The 8,375-nt window shown below is 39.7% G+C and overlaps 1 long non-coding RNA gene across 1 annotated transcript; it reads right to left on the bottom strand.

The window, feature by feature from the left end:
- Positions 1 to 2,089: 2,089 nt before the first annotated feature.
- On the bottom strand, positions 2,090 to 7,696 carry LOC116583263. The gene is made up of 3 exons (XR_004282666.1): positions 7,612 to 7,696; positions 3,652 to 3,659; positions 2,090 to 2,110 (listed from the first exon to the last, which is right to left on the bottom strand). It is a non-coding gene; the product is annotated as an uncharacterized LOC116583263 (long non-coding RNA).
- Positions 7,697 to 8,375: the final 679 nt, after the last annotated feature.

The following is an 8,375-nucleotide window of genomic DNA, read 5'->3' as shown; positions in this document are numbered from 1 at the left end:
GAAAAGGGAATTGGAGAAGCATACCAGTTCACTAACAGCTCTAGTTTGGAGTTATGATTCTGTCTACTAATACAATAATACCTCGCTGATCCAAACTATAGCATTTTAACAAATTTAAGAACACACTCTCCTAGACAAGTAAGTCATGAGGTAGAACGAAGAAAAGCAGGGTGCCTGGGTGGCTCAGTTGGTTAAGCGTCTTGATCCCGTGGTCCTGGGATTGGGCCCCACACAGGGCTCCCTGCTCAGCAGGGAGTCTGCTTCTCCCTCTCCTTCTGGTGCAGCTCTGCCGGCTTGTCCACATGCTCACTCCCTCTCTCTCTCTCTGTCAAATAAATAAATAGATAAAATCTTTAAAAAAATAAATAAATAAAAGGAGAAGAGAGTACTCATGAGCCATATGCTCTGAGACGCAGGGATTTTTTCCTGTCCCCAGATGCCCCCTTTCTTCATGGCTAATTCCTGGTACCTTTGGTGACCTTTACTGCCAAAAGACATCATTTGAGACCATCTTAATCCATTAAATAGATTGTAATAAATTGGAATATCAGATGAGAAGAGGTCCAGGCCTTGGTTCCTTTCCACCCAGGAGGCTTCTAGTTTTCTAAGAAAATTTGCATATCAAGAAGCATGTGCAGAGGCAGCCTTTGTCAAGACAAAATAAAGGGTATGGGGCACCTGGGTTCTTGCATTTATATAACTAAAAGTGATTCTATTGCCCCCCCCCAAAAAAAAGAACTGCTCTAAACTGAAATTGTGCCTCTGCTTAGAGTAGCACCTGGCAGTTATTAAATTTGTTAAAACAAATGTCGAGTTCTACCTAAACGGACAACACATTACACTTCTGAGTTCCATTCTCACTGTATCATACTGTGGGAAACTCAAAACTGTATCATACTGTGCTTTTGCTTCTTGAACCAACTAAATTTACTCTCTGCCTCATTTGGGGGTATTGGTTATGGGTTTATCTCTACAACATAGGCCTTAGAAATCTTGAACGGCCCCTAACTTTCTCTTGCGTCTGATTCCTCTAATCACACATCTTTCTTTTTTTAAAGATATGTTATTTATTTATTTCACAGGCAGAGATTACAAGTAGGCAAAGAGGCAAGCAGAGAGAGAAAGGGGGGAGCAGACTCCCTGCCGAGAAGAAAGATGTGGGGCTCTATCCCAGGACCCTGGGATCATGACCTGAGCGGAAGGCAGAAGCTTTAACCCACTGAGCCACCCAGGCGCCCCTCTTTTTCTTTTTCTATCTATCTAAACTTCAGTGCACTTTGTGACCTCATGTAAGTATCACACCTCCTTCATCAATGGGTGTTACTTCTTTTGCAGATACTCTTCCCCCAGAGAGCCGAAGAACTGTTCTCTCTGCTCATTGCAAATTCATGGAACTGGTGACCGTTACATTTTATAGGTTCTGGTGAGTTTTTCATCATACACGAAACCTCTTTTAGTTTTCCAGTATAAAATATTCCTCTTGCTTAACAGACTTTTAAGGAGTCTTGGGTCCTCTGTCTCTGTTTGCTATTTCTTCACAAGCTTTGGTACACTACAGATGTACATATAATCATAAAAGTTTCGAACACTATAAACATGTAAAACACGGATGTGTCTGCACAATCCTTCCCCCCACACGTTCTCCAGAAATTACCGTTGCTAATACACGGATATGTATTCCTCTGGATGTTTTCATATTATTGTTCTTTCAAAATATGCTCGGGGCACCTGGGTGGCTCGGTGGGTTGGGGCCTCTGCCTTAGGCTCAGGTCATGATCCCAGGGTCCTGGGATCCAGCCTTGTGTCGGGCTCTCCACTCAGCAGGAGAGTGGAGAGTGCTTCCCCCTCTCTCTCTGCTTGCCTCTCTGCCTGCTTGTGATCTCTCTCTGTGTGTCAAATAAATAAATAAATAAATAAAATCTTTAAATAAAAATATGCTCAGTTTTTATTCTATTAGAGCTTATTTATCTTAGAATATCGAGATTGGTTGATCTAGTTAATTATCCATCTTTGTATGATTTTTTTTTTTTTTAGATTTTTGTTTATTTGAGAACGAGAGACCCCAGGGATCGTGACCCGAACCAACTCCACCAACTGAGCCACCCAGGTGCTCCTGTGTATGATTTTAATGAAGCTTTTGTCTTTTTCTTCTATTCTAAATTTACACTCCTTTCCTGGCAGCCCATCACTCCTTTCATCTGTCTGTAACCTACTCTTCCTCCCCTCCAACTCTCTGACTCACACAGAAGTTAATACGTTGTTATAAACGCTATCCCTTTCCCAGGCAGAGTTGACTGCTCCAAGAGAAGCGTATAACCTAAGTCAGACCAATCGTATCAACCCACCCTTGTTGGACTTCATCAGCTGTGGTCTAGATGGGGGCCCATGACTTACAACACTTCCTTCCCTGCGACTAATTTAGCATAGAACAATGGGAGTCAGTACCACTATTGCAGCGAGGCCTATAGGATGACAGCGAAGTTTAGAGTTTTGGGCAGCCATGAGTCCTACAATGTGGAGACAGTTTGCGGTGAGAGAGAATGAAGCGGACATGTGGAATGCAAATAACAGAGGAGGTTTGGGAGTCATTCAAATTCCTTGTTCCTGAGACTTAGATTCGTTCTTATCTTTTTTTTTTTTTAAGATTTTATTTATTTATTTGACAGACAGAGATCACAAGTAGGCAAAGAAGCAGGCAGAGAGAGAGGAGGAAGCAGGCTCCTCACTGAGCAGAGAGCCCGAAGCGGGGCTTGATTCCAGGACCCTGGGATCGTGACCTGAGCCGAAGGCAGAGGCTTAACCCACTGAGCCACCCAAGAGTCCCCGTTCTTGTCTTTTTCTAAGATCTTCCATTTAAAAGACATTCTCGAATAATTTCCCTCTTTTTACCTACGCTAAGTCCCCAAGTAACATATGCTCTTTAGTTTAAGGACACTCTCATTTTGTTCCTACCATTCTGAAATATCACATTTTTTCTTTTTTTCTGAAACATCACTTTGTTTCAACAAAACAAAACTTTTCGACTTACGTCATTAAGGTTACACAGGGCGTTCTGAACTTTATTTTCACTAATAGGATCTTCGAAAGTTGTAAGTATAAGATGCTATTTCTTCAAGGAGCACTCATTTAGAGTCAATTGGATTAGACTCTCGACACTTTTTCCTTATTATCAGTGCATGGATGAAAACATGCAATGAGGGGCGTCTGAGTGGCTCAGTCAGTAAAGCGTTTGCTTTAGGCTCTCAGGTCATGATCCCAGGGTCCTAGGATTGAGCACCCTATCAGACTCCCTGCTCAGCGGGGAGCCTGTTTCTCCCTCTCCTCCTGGGCTTATGCTCCCTGTCACTATCTCCGTATCTCTCTCAAATAAATAAATAAAATCTTTAAAGAAGAAAGAAAGAAAGAAAACAACAATGAACAAACATGCAATCAAAATAAAATCATGTTCTTTGAGTTAGAAGTCACTAAGACTGAGGTGCCTGGCTGGCTCAGTTGGTGGAATGTGTGTGTGACTCTCGATCTTGGGATTGTGATTTCAAGCCCCATGTTGGGTATAGAGATTGCTTAAAAATAAAATCTAAAAAAAAAAAAAAAAAAACCCAAAGAAAAAAAGAAATCACCAAGATTGATATAAGAGTCACACAAACATACTCCTTCATCTTCTACAACCATAATTTTCATAGTTTAAAGCACATTTTTCATCAGTTCTATTCACAATCTCTTGATGAATTAAATGTCATATTAATTACTAGCATTCAAACTAGGAATTCCATTTGGCAGATTCTGACAAAGCACCTTAATATTAATTTCTTGAAAATTTTCTTGAGGCTGGTAAACAGCAATCATTTTAAATCTGTCCTGATTACTAACCCTTATAAGTTACATATTACCAACAATATATAAAAGGATTTTTAGAGGTACAGTCTTAAGGAAGGATGCCCTAGGGAGAGCTGGAGGAAGTGTGATGTAGGAGGAATACAGAAAGCGTTGTTGCAACCATATCTGCAACACTCTAAAAAATTTTTTTGATTAAGTAATCTCTGTGCCCAATGTGGGGCTCAAACTCATGGCCAAATTCAAAAGTCACATTCTCTACTGAATGAGCAAACCAGGTGCCCCTGCAACACTTCATTTTATTATTTATTTATCTATCTATCTATCTATCTATCTATCTATCTATCTATTTAAAAAATCTTTTTGAGACAGAGAGAGCACCTGTGCCTGTAAGCAGGGGGTTGAAGCTAGGGGGTAAGGGAGGGGCAGAAGGAATCTTAGGCAGGCTCCATGCTCAGTGTCAAGCTTGATCTCACGACCCTGACATCATGATCTGAGCAAAATCAAGAGTCAGCTGCTTAAGCAACTGAGCCACCTAGGCACCCCTGCAACACTTTATTTTAAAAATAAAACATCTGGTCAACATTGGAGGAGGCTGGGTATTAAGAGTCCAATTCTACTTTAAGCTGGTGAGTCCTAGATATTATTTTTAGCTATTCCAGTGTCTCTGTGCTTGTTAATTTTATGAGCCAACTTGACTGGGCTAAGAGATGATCAGATAGCTGGTAAGTCATTTTTTTCTGGGTGTATCTGTGATGGTGTTTCTGGAAGACATTAGCGTTTGGCTGGTAGACTGAGTAAGATTGCCCTTACCAATGTGGTGGGCATCATCCAATCCAGAATAAAAAAGCGGAGGAAGGGTGAATTTTTTCACTACTTGAGCTGAGACAGCTATCTTCTCCTGCCCTTGGACATCAGTGTTCCTGGTTCTCCAGCCTTTGCACTAGGGCTTACACAATTGGCGCTCCTGGTTCTCAGGCCTTCAGACTCAGACTGAATCATACCACTGGATTTCCTGGTTCTCCAGCCTGCAGACAACAGACTGTGAGTCTTCTTAGCCTCCATAATTGCATAAGCCAACTCCTATAAATCATGCATATAGGATATATGTATATCCTATAGCAGGATATTATTCTGTTTTGTTATGTTTCTCTGGACAATCCTAATATAGTCACATAAGGTAACTTAATGAGAAGGTCTTATCCTAGCAGCCTGACTAGAATTCAGTTATGGGGATTGGAGAGTATGGGGTCAGCATGTCCAAATGCTGACTTTTACCTGTTCTCAATCCAAAAAAAATAGCAGGAACATTATAAATAACATAAAGTATAGTTTCAGGATTTTAGCATTTCCAAATATAGAAATGTGTAAGCCACCCATCTACGTATAATAATATTCAGCCACATTCTCAAGCTCTATTACCCTAAAAAGCAATAATAATCCTTTGGGTCAAGACATATGCATTCTTTATATAGAAGTTTAAAAAAAATCTGGAATTCACAGCTTAAGTTGCCAGATGTGTCACATTATAATTTAATACTTTTCACTCTGATTTACATATTCAGCTTAATATATGTACTCAGGGTTTTTATGATTATGCCATTATATGGCATAATTATGCCATATATATTTTGACATTATATATTTTCCAATTTATTCATACATAATGATTCAATCATGAATTTCTCTAGGCCTATTCAATTGTTGGTACATATTTTTTAAAATATTTCATTTAAAAAGCACTAAACATAAGTGTTCTTCTACACCTATATATCAAATTACACCTGCTCAGAATTTTTAAGTATTATGTATATTGGTTGTTGTTGGTTCTACACTCCGGGCAGTATACTCTGACACAGAGCTTGGGGCAACAGGTCATTCATTAAAGGCAAATCTTGTTAGGTCACCGTTGCGTTAAAGGCAGTCTATTCCCTATGCTGCTCACATTCACTGCTTTTTTTTTTTTTTTAAGTAATTTTTTTTTAATTGAAGTATAGTTGACACACGATGTTAAATTAGTTTCAGGTGTACAGATCCACTTCTTCACATATATTTCAGAACACCTCCTCCCAGATTACAGTGGACCTGTTTTCCCAGGGAAATTTGGAAATGGAGGATGAGTGGGAAGAATTATAAATACCTAGCAAAGCAACTGATGTCAGGGCTGGGGCTGAGCCTCATCATCTCCCTCCTCCACTATCCACTCAAGATTCTCCTCACCCTCAGAGAGCACCTGTGCTGGTCTCAGTAGTTTACCCCATTGTTTGGTCCAGGTCCTTCCCCTAGGGTTCTGATTCCCAGAGTGCCGTGCCCATCTGTACCTATTTGCCTTTAAAATTAGGCAAGAAGGTACCAGGAGGCCCCCAGGTGGGTCTCTTGGGCACCAAGCCTTTAATCCCTGCCCTCATGGCTTAATAGCAGTTCTGCCTCATCCTGATTGGCCTGGTCAATGACTTCTGACAGAAGGATGAGTCCTTCTTTCTTCTGTGGAGTTGGAGCTTCCCAGGCGCTATAGCTACATCCGCCTTGGTGAGTTCATCTTTTGGGGGCCTTGTGTGGCCTCCATTCACTATTCCCATGGGTATTCTGTCCATGCACCCATTCTGCAAGCACTGAGGTGGCTGATGACAGAGGCTAGCTAATGTCAAGTGGCCAAGTCATTTTGTTTTCTTGGCTGTTAATAGTCTCTTCCATGGTAGATGCTCTCTGGTGGACATGAACATGTGACACATGGATCCTCATTCTTGTTTATCCACTCTAATCTTCCCTTATTTCTTCTTTTACGCCCCTATCTAGCTGGCTGAGCCATTCACCACTGACACGGGTTTTTATAACATTCTGACTAGCAGAGTCGTGCAGCAGAAGCGTGCTGGGCCCATAGCATTCTAACCCTGGGCCACTTGTCTTTCCATTCAAAGTGGAGGACCAAGTGTACTCACTTGGAGGAATTTCATTCACCAGTGATTTTTTTTTTTTTAAGTTTTTGTTTTGATCGACTGGTGCTCATCGTGTCAAGTACGCTCCTCAATCCCCATCATCTATTTCACCCATCCTCCCACTAGAAGCTAAAAGAGTCTGTTTTGGGGGTTGTTTCTCTCTTTTTTTCCACCTTTGCCTGTTTGTTTATTTTGTTCCTTAAGTTCTACATATGAATAAAATCAAATGGTATTTGTCTTTCTCTGACGGACTTATTTCACTGTTATATGCTCTAGCTCCATCCATATCATAACAAATGACAAGGTTTCATTCTTTTTTATGGCTGAATAATATTATACACACAAACACACACACACACACACACACACACACACATATGCCACATCTTCTTTATCCATTCATCTGTTGATGGACACTTGGGCTGCTACCATACCTTGGCTATTGTAAATAATGCTGCTATAAATATGGGCATGAATGTATCCTTTTGAATTAATATTTTTGCATTCTTTTTTCCCTTTTTTTAAAGTAGGCTCCACACCCAACATGGGGCTTGAACTCATGACCCTGAGATCAAGACTCATATGCTATATCAACTGAGCCAAATAGGCACCCCAGTGTTTTTGTATTCTTTAGGTAAATACCCCAGTAGTGTGATTGCTAGATCATAAGATATTTCTATTTTTAACTTTTTGAGGGACCTCCAGATTATCGTCCACATTCACTGCACCACTTTGCATTCCCACCAACAATGCAAGAGTTTCCTTTCTCTCCACATCCATATCTGTTGTTTTCTATGTTTTTTATTTAAGCCATTCTGACAGGTGTGTGGTGATATCTCACTGTAGTTTTGATAGGCATTTATCTGATGATAAGTAATGATGAGCATCTTTTCATGTATCTATTGGCCATCTATATGTCTTCTCTGGAGCAATGTCTGTTCATATTCTCTGAATTAATTGAATAATTTGCTTTTTGGGTGTTGAAATGCAACAGTTCTTTATATATTTTAGATACTTAGTGCTTTATCAGTTATGTCATTTGCAAATATCTTCTCTCAATCCATAGGTTGCCTTTTAGTTTTCTTGATTGTTTCCTTTGCTGTGCAGAAGCTTTTTGTTTTGATCTAGTCCCAATAGTTTATCTTTGTTTTTGTTTCCCTTGCTTCAGGAAATCTATCTAGAAAAAAGTTGCTACAACTAAAGTTAGAGAAATCACTCTCTGTGCTCTCTCCTAGGATTTTTATAATTTCAGATCTCGTGTTTAGGTCTTTAACCTATTTTGAATTTACTTTGTGTTTGGTATAGTTTCACTCTTTTGCATGTTCCTGTCCAGTTGGGAAAACCCAACACCATTGTTGAAGAGATTGTCTTTTTCCCAATGGAATTCTTTCCTTCTTTGTTGAAGATTGATTGACCATGTAATTGTGGGTTTGTTTGGGTTTTCTATTCTGTTCTATCAATCTATGTGTCTTTTTTTGTGTGTGTCAATAACATATTGTTTTGATTACTACAGTTTTGTAATATAACTTGAAGTCTGGAATTATAATGCCTCCAGCTTTGCTTGCTTTTTTCTTTTTTTTTTCCTTTTTCTTTTTTAAAAATTTT

Source organism: Mustela erminea, chromosome 2 (assembly GCF_009829155.1).
Source record: "Mustela erminea isolate mMusErm1 chromosome 2, mMusErm1.Pri, whole genome shotgun sequence".
Classification (NCBI taxonomy): Eukaryota; Metazoa; Chordata; class Mammalia; order Carnivora; family Mustelidae; genus Mustela; species Mustela erminea.
Note: the sequence above shows the minus strand (reverse complement) of the source record. Positions and strands in the feature narration are given on the sequence as shown.